This window comes from Bos taurus, chromosome 25 (genome assembly GCF_002263795.3).
Source record: "Bos taurus isolate L1 Dominette 01449 registration number 42190680 breed Hereford chromosome 25, ARS-UCD2.0, whole genome shotgun sequence".
In the NCBI taxonomy this organism is placed as follows: domain Eukaryota; kingdom Metazoa; phylum Chordata; class Mammalia; order Artiodactyla; family Bovidae; genus Bos; species Bos taurus.
Window position 1 is genome coordinate 42,230,816 of NC_037352.1, and position 14,814 is coordinate 42,245,629.

Here is a 14,814-nt window from a genome sequence, read left to right on the forward strand (position 1 = left end):
TTTGTAAAGACGTTTATTTGCATCCATGCTTAGATTCCGCAGGAAGTGATACCCTAGATTTGTCCTTTGCTTTCACTTCACTTAGTATGATTATCTCTAGTTTCTTCCCAGTAACTGGAAGTGGCATTATTTCATCCTTGTACAGGTCTGAGTGACATTGCATCGTGTACACATACCCCATTTTCTGTCTTCATCCATCTGTCCTCGTACACGTAAGTTGCTTGGTTATTGCACCGAGTGCTTCCATGATCATTGGGCGTGGGTATCTTTTTAAATTTCTGTTTTCTCTGGATCTATGCCTAGGTATGGGATTGCGGTCACTGGGCACTTCTGTGTTTAGTTTTTAAGAACCTCCCATGATATTCTCCCTAGAGGGGGTACTGACTTACATTCCCACCAACAGTGTAGGAGGGTCCCCTCTTCTCCACACCCTCTGGAGACTTTATTGTTGTAGGGTTTTCAGTGTGGCCATTCAGATCAACGTGAGGTGATAGCTCATTGTACATTTGATTTGCCTGTCTCCAAGAACTGGTGATGCTGAGCATCGTCTCATGTGCTTCATGGCCATCTCTATGACTTCTTTAGAGAAATGTGCGTTTAATCTTCGGCCAATTTTTTATTGGTTTGTTTGTTTTTTGCTGTTGAGCTGTACTGGTGGTTTGTGTGCGTTGAGGAGAAACTCCCTATGCGTGTCTTTGTTTGCAAGACTTTTTTTTCCATTCTGGGATTGTCTTTTTCTTTCGCTGATGGTTGCCTTTGCTGTGCAGACGCTTTCAGCGTTTATTAGGTCCCGTTTGTTTATTTGTGTTTCATTTTCATGATTCTACGAGGTGGATCAAACAAGCACTTGCTACCTTTTATGTCAAGGCGTGTGCTCTTTTCCTCAAGACTTCCGTAGCACCTGCCCTTCTACTTAGCCCTTTGATGTATCTGGCGGTTGTTTCCGTGTGTGCTGTTCGGCAGCATTCTAATTTCACTGCTGAGGAAGCTGCCCCGCGTCCCCCACGTGGCTGCCCCCGTTTCCGGTCCGCGTCTGCGTAGGCGGCGCCCTCTCCCCACGCGCTCTCCAGCAATTCCTGTTTGTATTCCGTCCACGGCCGTTCTGACCCGTGTGAGGTGACACTTCCCTGAAGTTTTGATTTGCATTTCTCTCACCTTTAGCGCCGTTGACATCTTTACATGTGATTTTTAAAACAGTGTGAGTGGCTTCTTGAACGCCTGCTCTGTTTTTAATGTTTTCCTGCGGCCCTCCCCTCGGGCATTTCTTGAGGGCAGGTGTGTTTCACTTACGCCCGCAGGCCTGGTGCCGGTGAGCAAAGGGTTCAAAGCTGCGGTTGTGGGAATTGGCCGCAAGGCGGCAGCATGTGTTCACGCCCCTACGCTGCTTACGGGGGACCAGAGCCTTAGCGCAAGTCCTGCTCCTGGACTGCCGGTTCCAGTGGAACATGCCAGAAGAAACACCGAAGGCTCATTCCGTCTTCCTCCCTTACCCCAATGCCCTGGACCCATCCCAGTTCCTGCAACACCACTCTGTGGAGGGTGCTGTCATCACAGGCGGGGCGATCCCGAGGAAGGGAGCTGGAGGCGGCACCCAGGGCCTTCCCGACGCGCTTCCCGCCGGGCCGCCGCGTCCCTTGGGTGCAGCAGGTGTAGTTTCAGCGCACGAGGACCCGCCTGGATCTGGAGGCTGCCGGCCGGGGCAGAGGGCAGCAGGCCCCCAGGCCCACGGGGCAGGGCTCATTGGCTGGCACCACCTCCCACCCGCCTCAGCCCCAACAGTCCACCCAGGGACCCAGGCTGCTCAGGCTTCGGGCACGTGGCGGCAGCCCAGGTCACAAGGCCTGAGGGAGCGGTCAGCACTGTTCCTCTGTACTTGCTGTTCTGTATTGGTGCAGATGCGACCTGCAGTGCTGTAGAGGCTGTTTGCTGTTTTGTTCCAGGTGTACAGCAGCATGATGCACTCAGGCACAGCCGTGCACGTGTTCTTTTCTGGGTTCTCTTCTTATACAGTTTATCATACACTGTTGAGTATGGGCCCTTGTCCTACAGTGCGTTCTTGTTGATTGTTTTATAAAGAGACGTGTGTGTGTGTGGGTTCATCTGCGCCCTCTCATTCCCTTTGCCCACCACTTTCCCTTTGGGTAACCAGAAGGCGCTTTGCTATGTTGTGAGGCTGTTTATGTTTGGTAAAGAAGTTCATTTGTATCCACTTGTAGAATTCACCTCCAAGAGATAGCATATGCTTGTCTTCCTCTGTCTTTTTTACGTCACTTTGTAGGATCGTCTCCACTTCCTTCCTTGTTGCTGGGCGTGGCGTGACGTCACCCTCTTTTCGGCTGAGCGATGTTGCTGTGTGTGCCCACACGTTTACCCCTCACCTGTCCTTGCCCACTCAGGCTTCTTCCGTGTCTTGGCTCTCGCACATGGTGCTGCCATGAACACTGGCGTGCACCTGTCTTTTAAAGTTACGGTTTTCTCTGGATCTGCGCCCAGGAATGGGATTGCTGGGTCCTAAGGTACTTCTCTGTTTAGTTTTTCGTGACCTTCTGCCCTGTTCTCCTTCGTGGATTGAATGACTTTCACTCCCACCAACAGGGAGGAGGGTTCTTTCCCTCCATTCCCTCTCCAGCACTTACTGTCGTAGAGTTTCTATGCTGACCGTTCTGGCCTCTGTGAGGTGATGTCGCTTCTGATTCACAGTTCTCTAATACTTACAGATGCTGAGCATCTTTTCACGTGCTCCGTGGCCATCCCTATGTCTTCTTTGGAGAAAGGTCCACTTAAATCTTGTGCCCCTATTTGACTGGGTTGTTTCTTTGGTATTGAGGTGCCTAAGCTGTTTGTATATTTTGGAGAGAAATTCCTCATGGGTGTCTCTGTTTGCACATATTAATTTCATTATGGGGTTTGTCTTTCTGTTATGTTTATGGTTTCCTCTGCTGTGCCAGTGCTTTTAAGGGGAGTTAGGTCCCATTTATTTTTATTTTTTTTCCATTTATTTAGTTTTGTTTTATTTTTCAGGATTCTAAGAGGTAGGTCAAAGAAAACCTTGCTACATTTTGTGTCAAAGTGTGTTCTGCTTTTTCCCTTTGGAGTTTCATATTATCTGTCCTTTTATTTAGGTCTTTAATCTTTTGGAGTTTATTTTTGTGTATTCCGTTAGGCAGTATTCTAATTTCACTCTCTTGACCATTTCTTAAAAACCTGCACTCTGTTCTTCATGGTGGCTGCTACGAACTCACCTTTTCACTAACAGTGTGGGAGGGCTCCCTTTCCCCCACACTTTCTCCAGCATTTATTGTCTGTCAGCGTTTGGACAGTGGACATTGTGAATCATGTGAGGAAATACCTCATTGTAGTTTTGATTTGCATTGTCTCCAATATTTAGTGATGTGGGCCTCTTTTCATGTGAGTCTTTTAAAGGGTGTGAGTTAGACTTACCTCTTGAAGTTCACAACTTGAATGCCTGCCTTATTGTGAATTTTTTTTTCAGTGACACCTAGGAAATTTCTTGAAGGCAGGTGTCTTTAACCTTCACCCCTTGACCCTTGTGCATTAAATGCCCAGCAAATAGATTTAAGGTCCTAGATCTGATAGATAGAATTCCTGATGAACTATGGATGGAGGTTCATGACATTGTACAGGAGACAGGGATCAAGACCATCCCCATGGAAAAGAAATGCAAAAAAGCAAAATGGCTGTCTGGGGAGGCCTTACAAATAGCTGTGAAAAGAAGAGAAGAGAAAAGCAAAGGAGGAAAGGAAAGATATAAGCATCTGAATGCAGAGTTCCAAAGAATAGTAAGGAGAGATAAGAAAGCCTTCCTCAGCGACGAATGCAAAGAAATAGAGGAAAACAACAGAATGGGAAAGACTAGAGATCTCTTCAAGAAAATTAGAGATACCAAGGGAATATTTCATGCAAAGATGGGGTCGATAAAGGACAGAAATGGTATGGACCTAACAGAAACAGAAGATATTAAGAAGAGGTGGCAAGAATACACAGAAGAACTGTACAGAAAAGATCTTCATGACCCAGATAATCACGATGGTGTGATCACTGACCTAGAGCCAGACATCCTGGAATGTGAAGTCAAATGGGCCTTAGAAAGCATCACTACAAACAAAGCTAGTGGAGGTGATGGAATTCCAGTTGAGCTATTCCAAATCCTGAAAGATGATGCTGTGAAAGTGCTGCACTCAATATGCCAGCAAATTTGGAAAACTCAGCAGTGGCCACAGGACTGGAAAAGGTCAGTTTTCATTCCAATCCCAAAGAAAGGCAATGCCAAAGAATGCTCAAACTACCCCACAATTGCAGTCATCTCACACACTAGTAAAGTAATGCTCAAAATTCTCCAAGCCAGGCTTCAGCAATATGTGAACCATGAACTTCCTGATGTTCAAGCTGGTTTTAGAAAAGGCAGAGGAACCAGAGATCAAATTGCCAACATCCGCTGGATCATGGAAAAAGCAAGAGAGTTCCAGAAAAACATCTATTTCTGCTTTATTGACTATGCCAAAGCCTTTGACTGTGTGGATCACAACAAACTGTGGAAAATTCTGTAAGAGATGGGAATACCAGACCACCTGATCTGCCTCTTGAGAAATCTGTATGCAGGTCAGGAAGCAACAGTTAGAACTGGACATGGAACAACAGACTGGTTCCAAATAGGAAAAGGAGTACGTCATGGCTGTATATTGTCACCCTGCTTATTTAACTTATATGCAGAGTACATCGTGAGAAATGCTGGACTGGAAGAAGCACAAGCTGGAATCAAGATTGCCGGGAGAAATATCAATCACCTCAGATATGCAGATGACACCACCCTTATGGCAGAAAGTGAAGAGGAACTCAAAAGCCTCTTGATGAAAGTGAAAGTGGAGAGTGAAAAAGTTGACTTAAAGCTCAACATTCAGAAAACGAAGATCATGGCATCTGGTCCCATCACTTCATGGGAAATAGATGGGGAAATAGTGGAAACAGTGTCAGACTTTATTTTTCTGGGCTCCAAAATCACTGCAGATGGTGACTGCAGCCATGAAAATAAAAGATGCTCTAAGACTCCTTGGAAGGAAAGTTCTGACCAACCTAGATAGCATATTGAAAAGCAGAGACATTACTTTGCCAACAAAGGTCCGTCTAGTCAAGGCTATTGTTTTTCCTGTGGTCATGTATGGATGTGAGAGTTGGACTGTGAAGAAGGCTGAGCGCCGAAGAATTGATGCTTTTGAACTGTGGTGTTGGAGGACTCTTGAGAGTCCCTTGGACTGCAAGGAGATCCAACCAGTCCGTTCTGAAGATCAGCCCTGGGATTTCTTTGGAAGGAATGATGCTAAAGCTGAAACTCCAGTACTTTGGCCACCTCATGCGAAGAGTTGACTCATTGGAAAAGACTCTGATGCTGGGAGGGATTGGGGGCAGGAGGAGAAGGGGACGACAGAGGATGAGATGGCTGGATGGCATCACTGAGTCGATGGACGTGAGTCTGAGTGAACTCCGGGAGTTGGTGATGGACAGGGAGGCCTGGTGTGCTGTGATTCATGGGGTGGAAAAGAGTTGGACACGACTGAGCGACTGAACTGAACTGAGCGTGGCTTTTCATGGTGTTAGTGAATGAGAAGGCCACGAGGGGGCAGCACGTCTCCATGTCCCACTCTTTTTTTCCCCCATAATTTCCTTATTTTAAGTTGGAATGTTGTTGATTTCTGATGTGTGTGTTTCAGTGGTACAGATACACGATTCAGTTATGCTAGATGTTTATTTATTCTCTTTGGGCTCATTTTCACGTATAGGTGATTACAGTGTGTTCCTATGCTATTCAGTAGTTATTTATTTGATATATATTTCTGTGTATACGTTAATTCCAAATCTTAATTCCCCCCACTTGTTTCTGAAGGCTGGGGGCTCTGCAGAGGGCAAGAGGCACTGTGGGTCCACTGTGGGGGCACACTGCCTGCCACGTGCTCCAAGCTCCCCCAGCCCCAGGACACTCCGGCCTTGGGACCCAAGCCAATCAGGTTCCAGGGATGGGACACCAGCCCAGGTCGCTGTGGCCTGAGGGGAATAGAATCAGCATTTCTTGTTTCATATTTTTCTGTTTTTACCCCATGGTTTGAAGCGTAGTGTATAGGTGAATTACAATCTCGTTGGATTTTTTTTTTTTTTTCCTTTTCAATCTAATGCAACTTGATTTTCTTGGTGACCAGAAGTTTCTTTTCTAAATCTGTGAGGCTCTGTCCATTTGGGAAAGAACTTCATTTGCATCTATTTTAGATGACAGCTACAAGTGATGCCATGTGATACATGTCTCTCCCTGTCCCCCTGCTTCACTGGGAGTGATCGTCTCTACTTTCTCTGCTGCGGCCGTACTTACCACTATCTCCTGCGTCCTTATTGTTGAGAAATATCGCACTGCGTACATGTGCCTCATTGTTTCCATTCATTTGTAATTTCTACATTTAGCTTGCTTTCGTTCCTTGTTGGGCTGAACAGGGGTTCCCCATGTCTTTTAAATTTTTTATTTTCTCTGGGTTTATGCCCAGGTTTGGGGCTGCTGGGTCCTCAGGTACTTGTGTTGCAGTGAAAAGGGAAAAAAAGAGGAATTTATTGCAGGAAAAAGAAGAAAAAAAAAAAAAGAAAGAAAAAGAGAGATAAATGAGTTTTTCTTTTTTCCCTTCCTGAGAACAAAGAAGATAACGATAATAGTGAGCAGGCCTGAGGATTCCTTGCTTTTTTCACTTTAGCCACTCCTAGCTCCGATGTCTATAACTAAGTTTGCTTTCCTGCCCCCCTAACTCTGCAGAAGCTACACTTTACACCTATTTAAAGTCCCCTCTGTACTGGGAACAATTAAATCATTCTAAGCATAATCAGTCTAATAACACTAGAACACTGGGCTGGGTGCCCTAAGGGCAATGCCAGTAGATGGTTTCCCTGAAAAATCAGGGTTGGCATGGAACAAGCTAGACCAGATGACTTAGGTATGTGCTGGGCTACACATAATGGGAGTTCTTGACTTAAGTTCTGACTGATGACCTTATTATTATTGCTAGCTGTATAGTTTTCTATATTGCCTGTTTCTAAAGTGTTGTCCCGAGCCTATTATACAGACTGAAGTAAGTCAGAAAGAGAAATACCGATACAGTATAGTAACACATATGCATGGAATTTAGAAAGGCGGTAACGATGACGCTATATGCAAGGCCGCGTAAGAGAACCAGACGTAAAAACAGACTTTTGGACTCTGGGAGAAGGCGAGGGCGGGATGGTTTGAGAGAATAGCACTGAAGCATGTGTATTATCATATGTGAAATAGGTCACCAGTGCAAGTTTGATGCATGAAGCAGGGCACTCAAAGCCAGTGCTCGGGGACAACCCAGAGGGGTGGGATGGGGAGGGAGGTGGGAGGGGGTTCAGGGTGGGGGACACATGTGCACCCACGGCTGATTCATGTCCATGTTTGGCAAAACCCAGCACAGTATTGTAAAGTAATTATACTCCAATTGATAACTTTAAAAAGTTATAAAAAGTGTTGTCTCTTACATCATCAAGTGTGTGACACGATGGGTATGTAGCGCCCCCAAACGATGGTCAGATTCATGACCCTGAAGGGGCTCTGCCATCTACCTCTACAAAGATTGGATCATGGCCACTGAAGCCGCTGACCTTCAACACCCCCTGAAAGGACTCCAGGGTGGAAATTGGGAGTGAGCACTCTGTGCTCCAAAAAAACTGCAGAAGAGGCCTTCAGATAGACATTCTTGGGAGATTTTAATGACCCCCGATTCTTGTATCTTCTCAAACCTAGAGAAACACTAACATCCTGACACTGACAGTCGTTTTGGCTATTAAGAAAAAAATTGCAATTAAAGTCAAAATAGAGTAGCTATGGAAACAACTAGGCAACACGACAGTGTGATTCCAGACAAGTCCTGGGATTGCTGAGAGCTTGAGTTTTCTGAGCGTCAGACTTAGGTTGCCATCAGCCCTTCTGAAAACCGAGTCTGCGAGCAGGTGACGGCAGCCTTACTTTTTAAAGGTCTCTTCTTGTAACTGTTGTATGTTTAGACAAGGAATTTGCTCTGGATCATATGCTGACAAGAAAAAAAAATGTGTAATGACCAACAGCCACATTAAAGGTTAAGACCTACGTAGATAAACCTAGACAACTGCCTATCCGGCTACAAGTTCCCTCAAAGTGTTAAGTCTACATTAGGATTCAGGCTCAATTTCAGGCTTAAGTTTTTCTACTTTGTCTAACGTTCAGGTTGTCATTCCTCCAACTATTTCCGGGTCCGAATGGCTCCATCCCTTGGACAAGATGACCCAAGCACTGACCCTGTCTGAACCACAGTCAAAACCATCAGCGGTGCACCCTGGTTCCTGCTCCTTCTCTGATCCCAGGTTACAGTAACTCTCTCACTGACCTATGGCCTCTGTTTTCTTAAATTGCCTGTTAAGACTTGTCTCCTCCTGATGACAACAGAGTTACGTCAAGATAATAATGATGCAGAGAGAAAACCCACGCCCCCAAAGAGATGACAGCCACTCCTGCAAACAGATCCTGTGGGAATAACCACAAAAGTCACTCTGGGGCCCCTTAATAAAACAAGGCGCGAGCTCCGTGACCCTGATTAGATAGGGTCTGTGAGTCCCATTGAAGAGGGAATTCATAGGGCCTGGACTCCATCTTAGACCAGTTCATGCGGATCATGCTCGGCCACCTCTCCAATGGACTCTGAACTCTATGTTTAGTGCCTGTGGAAATGCCAACAGAAGGATAAGACCCCTTCTGGACAGGCCATAAATTTTTCCGTACCTATCAGAGAGTAACCTCGGGGTTATTGATTATTGGCCAATTGCTTAACTGTTTGAGCACATAACACGTGAGTGACGGGGTTATTGGGATTGTATTACTGTTCCTTTGTTTATGTAAGTCTCAAGGAATTTGGAGTGGTGGGTTCAGACACGTACACACGGGCTATAAAAGATTTTCACAAATGCTGGTCGGGGTCCTTGGCTAAGAGGAGACTCTGCCTTGGGCCCGCGTGGCTACAACACCATGTCAGCATTGAAGAAGTAATGAAAGATTGACCTCCTGTCCCTCATCACCCCAGTAAAGATTACTTGGGGTTCACGTCTCTCAAGGACAATTTGAAGCAGGAGATAGATGGGCCCCTGGGTGGAATAGCCAGTGATTGTCAAACAGCAAAACTGAGGTTTTGTCCTCAGCCAGACAGGAACAAGAATGACACCTATTTCCCTTTCTCCATTGATATGGAGGAAATAAAATGAAGGGGGAATTTGTTGCAGTGAAAAGGAAAAAAAAAACAAGAGGAGTGAGTTTTTTCTTTTCTTTCCTGAGAACAAAGTGCTGTAGCTGCGCGTTCCGGGAAGCAAACTCACTCAGAAGGACAATGCAGATCGTGGAGTGCAGTTTATTGCACCGGCGGGCCCAAGGCAGTCTCCTCATAGCCAAGGACCCCGACCCGTTTTGGTGAAAACCTTATATACCCTAAGTGTATGTGCACAAACCCACCTCCCCAAATTCCCTGACAATCAAGCCCAGGTAGTTAACAGTGGACAATTATCAATAGGCCTGTGGTCAAACCCCAATAAGCACAATAGAATGTATGATTCTATTCAGTTACACAGAAAATTAGGGTATTCTTTTAGGCGGTGGAGAGCCCTGGGGCTTTTCCTTCTTGGGGCCTGGTTTTCCGGATGGTATGTTGTTTCCATAGATGCTGGGCATTTAGCCCCAAGTCCACAGTCCGGCCCGAGATGGAGTCCTGCTTTCAAGATAGAGCCTGTTCTGTTTCCTCCTTCATTTCTAGAGCCGTCCCAACCCTCTCCTTGAGGCCCCAGATGCTGTGACCCCAGTGCTGATGGCTGACTGCAGAGAAGCCTCTCAGGCTGACAGTCACTTCCTTGCCCCGCCTCTGATTCCACTTCTGGGGCTGCAGCTTCTCTTCCAGTTCAGCTTCACTCCCTGCTCTGGGTTCCGTTCTGGTTAGGGTTTCCACTTGGCTCAGGGTCCCCTCAGGACCACCTCTGGAGACACAAGCCTCATTTTCAGGAAGGAAAGGCCCTGTTTTCAAACAGAGCAGATCAGAAAGGAGCTGTTGGATAGAGCACCCATCTCTGCCTACCCAACAGTTCCCTGGAGAAATTCGAAGTGAGTCTGTTTGAACCTGGGCTGCGGTTTCGTTGGTGGGCATGTAAGTAACCTTGAGGCAGGAGATGGAGTAAAGCAACTTGAGATTAACTCCACATGGACTAAAACTTCAAGATGAGAATAGCAGGACAATTAAGGGAGGAGGCTGGGCCCTGCCCAGACCACATCTTTCTCATTCTCAGGAGACCTCGCCGACCACACATGTGCAGAAAGGCTCCCAGGAAGTCAAAAGGGGAGAGATGTCAAGGGATGCTCTACCCACAGGCCTCGGCAGTAGAATCCGTCTTGGCTAAGAGAAGCGTGCGCACACACGGGAGGATCCTGAGATACACCAAGTATAGGCTGTGAACCAGGGAAATGATTGGCCAAAGGAAATCCAGAGACATCCCCCATAGAAGTAGTTCAAGTTGCCACAAGGGTAGAACTCAGCCCTCTTTCTGAGTCCATCCGTGTGTCTATCCACATGCAATGTACTGTTTTTCCTCCAAATAGACACGTTCCTTGCTTTACTACTTTCCATCTTCGTGGAGGTTCTTTCCTGCAAAGCAGAAGGGCCAGGGCTCTTGTCACTGCCCACTGATCTCGTGGTCAGAGCTTGGTGCTCTCACTGCTGTGGCCTGGCCTCAGTCTCTGGTTGGGAACCCAAGCCCTGCTTCAAGCCACTGCAGGCCGAGGCCACCCGAGATCAGCCTAACTCACCCCAAATTTGTCCCTGGTTCTCACCCTTTCAGGATACACTTAATACAAGACACACTTCTTCAAGGCAAATGAAATGAATGCTGTCCTGCACGGCTCACAGTTTACTGGGAGAATTTGGCTTGTTCACGGACACACACACACACCCCTCACACCCAAGGCATAGCTATTTCGTGTGTTCTAAGTGGCAGCTTTTACCTTTGGGGAGGTAACCCAGAAGCATGGTTCTCAGGTAAGGCTTTGGGAAACCTGGTAGACTTCATTTAGTTATTAAAAAATTTAGTTTCTAATTTTTATTCTTTAACAATAGATATAACATTCTCCTTGTAAAAACTTAGAAGTAAATGCATAGAATGAATAGTGAAAAAAAAAAGAAAAGAACCCAAAACTCAACCCTAAAACTTCATTCTGTCTCATTCCTCTTCTACATAAATTTAAAAAGTGGGTGTTTATCATTACAAACTGTTTTCTTTGCATTTGCAGGCACATCAAAATATATGCAAGTATATCTTTCTCATAAATATTGCTGCACTATCTCAGTATGCAGAACACAGTTTTCACCAAATATGTCAAAGGATCTTAACGTCTGCATGTAGACTTCTGTATGTAGATTTATCTTATTCTTTTGAATTGCTCTATATTTCATCCCCCCCCCCCCCCCCCCCCCCCCTGCCAAGTACTCTTGCCTGGAGAATCCCATGGACAAAGGATCCTGGTGGGCTACAGTCCATGGGGTTGCAAAGAGTCAGACACGACTGAGTGACTAACATACACACACACATAATTTTCCAGTGTATGGCTGAAACATAAATTAATTAACCATAACCCTGCTGAAGCTGAAGCTCCAATACTTTGGCCACCTAATATGAAGAACCAATTCATTGGAAGAGACCCTGATGCTGGGAAAGATTGAAAGCAGGAGGAAAAGGGAGCAACAGAGGATGAGATGGTTGGATGCCATCACCGACTCGATAGACATGAATTTGAACAAACTCCAGGAGACGGTGAAGGACACGGAAGCCCGGCACGTGCAGTCCATGGGGTCACAGAGAGGCAGACACGACTGAGCGACTGAGGGCTGTTGACAGACGTGTAGGTTGTGTAGTGTTCTGCTGGTATAAGCCGTGCTGAGTGAATCAGTGTCTTTACTTAGAACATCAGAACTGTATTTGTGAGATTTTTCTTAAGGACTTAGTATGCCAAAGGATAGCCTCATTAAAAATTTTAGAACTATTGAAAATTAAAATCGATAGAGGTTGTATCAATTTACACCCTCACAAGTAGTGTATGGTGTTCTGTTTTGCCGCAGCCTATCTCAGAAGGCCATTAGAGTGATTCCTGCCATCGGTATCTTATTCTGACTTAATTCTTTTAACTTGTTGCTTAGACTAACCATATGTCTCTTTGGGTGAACTACAATCCTACATCTTTTTCTGGTTTCCATTTTTGGACATGTACAATTTTCTTCTTGACTTTTTCCTGTGTGTTGAGTCATGAGGACTCCCTTGCCTAACCCCTTTATTCTGGTTGCTATGGTTTAAGTTTGTGATTGAATCAACTAATGCTTTTTTTTTTTTTCCTTCTTAATGAATTCGGGACTTTGTGTCACAGTAGGCAGATATCTTTCTTTCTGAGATTATAATTATCTACATTTTTACACTTAAATATTGATCCATCTGGAAACTTATCTTAAAGTAATGTAAAGAGGTTAAGAATCAATGATATTGAATGCTTGCTTCAAATAAAAATTGTGCCCCCTTTCCATAATATGGAATTTAATTGAAACACGGCTGCCCAATCAAGGACTGCATCTTCTAACTCCTTTGACTTACGTGTGGCCGTGTGACCAGTACTCACTGCAAAATGTGCGAGGGGGTGGTGTGTGTCACCTGTAGGTCAAGACCTTAAGAAGTTCTCTGTCCCATCTGCCATCTGGACACAGGCAACAGAAGGGGCCATTTGGATTGTGGCACCAGAAGTTGGCAGGAACCTGGGTCCCTGATTTACAGGGCTCAAGACAGCCACTCACTGACCAGGAACACCAGCGGTGACTGTTACACGAGTGAGAATCAGACTCGCACTGTGGTGAGCCACTACACGGTTGGGGTTTATTTATTGAAGTGGCCAGTACGGCTTCAGCAATACAGGATCCAGAGAGGAGCTAACGTTCCCTGAGCACCCGTGTCTGAGCACACTTCATTGTATTCAGTGAGCGCTCTGCCTACTGTCAATGAACAGGAGATGTTGGTTACATAATGTTCATAAAGGATGGGGAAGGGGGTGGTGTGTCAGTGGGCGACTTTCACATTTAACTACACGTTAAAGTGAAAATTCTATTCAGTGCACATGTGTCATCTACATCACTAGACTGGACCATGGAAAAATCTGAACATAAAAAGCGAGGTATATCAAACCAGTCCAGGCTTATTTTAATTCATCTCTTAATAATAAGACTTCATTTAAAACAAGGCATCCAGTACAAACTTAAAATAGGTGGTATACCAGGATGACAGCAGGAACCAATTTTGGCTGCTGGAGACAGAATTCACAATTCTGTAGGAAATTTATCAATGACCTGTATTAAGCAAAATAGGCTTCATCTGTAAATGTGAATGGATAACCCAAGATTGCATCTGGAGGACTACATGGAGGAGGAGGAGATGAGCTAATAAAACACCTAAAGTGACTGAACAACAAATATTTGGCAATTAAGTTGAGACTGAATTAAAAACATTCAGGCATGATAGTACACAGCTGTTTCTCTTAGCTGCCCAGTATCAGACAGAGTTTGCAAATGCTTGATTCTTTGTGGAACTGCTTTGAAAATCAAGCTGTTGCCCTGCAAAGCTATTGAGCTAGTTTGTAAAACTGTGACTAGTTTCTGAATAGAGTCCTCTTTTTTGTTGCAACTTGTTCAGAATCAGTGTGAATAATCAAAATGTTCAGTGAAGGGAACACCATAGAAATGTAAAGTTTGGAAGACTTTAGCAGAATGGAATTCCTGAAAATGCGGAATATAAACAGGAGGGAATTGAGACTTTAGCAGAATGGAATTCTTGAAAACGCGGAATATAAACAGGAGGGAATTGAGACTTTAGCAGAATGGAATTCCTGAAAACGCGGAATATAAACAGGAGGGAATTGAGACTTTAGCAGAATGGAATTCCTGAAAACGCGGAATATAAACAGGAGGGAATTGAAGTTGTCACTGCGAAAGTGAGCAGCAAAATGACAAAGTCAAGTAAGAGGAGCGCAGTGTACTTGACTGAGCCTTCACAGCTGTGGTTTGTGATTTCATAACTCGTGAGAACAAGTTTTGAATGAGCTTCCATTTGGGGGTAAATTTACATTCTGTAATGAATAGAATGCAATTGAAAAGCCCTATTGTTTTGTGACATCTCTGTTTTGTTTGGCAAAGTATTCAAGATAATTAGAAATGGAGAAATACTGTTGAGGGGTTTTGTGTTATAAAATACTTGTCTAAGAATGAGTCTTAATGAAATAAAAATGATATGATGAAAATATTCGGACTAAAATATTTAAACATTTCCATACATAAAAGCATAATTATGTACCTTCACTGAGAATTTTCCTGAGCTTACCAGGAATCTCAACATATGTAGAAAGAGTTAATTTTTTCAACAAAATATGGGCTACAGAGAAGAGTTTTTTTGAAAGTGTCAATAAATTTCAATTTATTAATGATAAAACACAATCTTGGGGACTATTACCTTTTTATGACAACTGAAAATAATGAGAACATATTTATAATTAAAGTCACTGAAGGAAAGGGGAGAGACAATGTGGCAGAAAAACATTTGAACAAATAAAGGCTAAAATATTTCCAAATATGATGGAAAATATCAAGCCACAGGTCCTAAGTGCTTAAAGATATCTAAGAAGATTGAATAGAAAAAAAAACACATATAATCTCATCA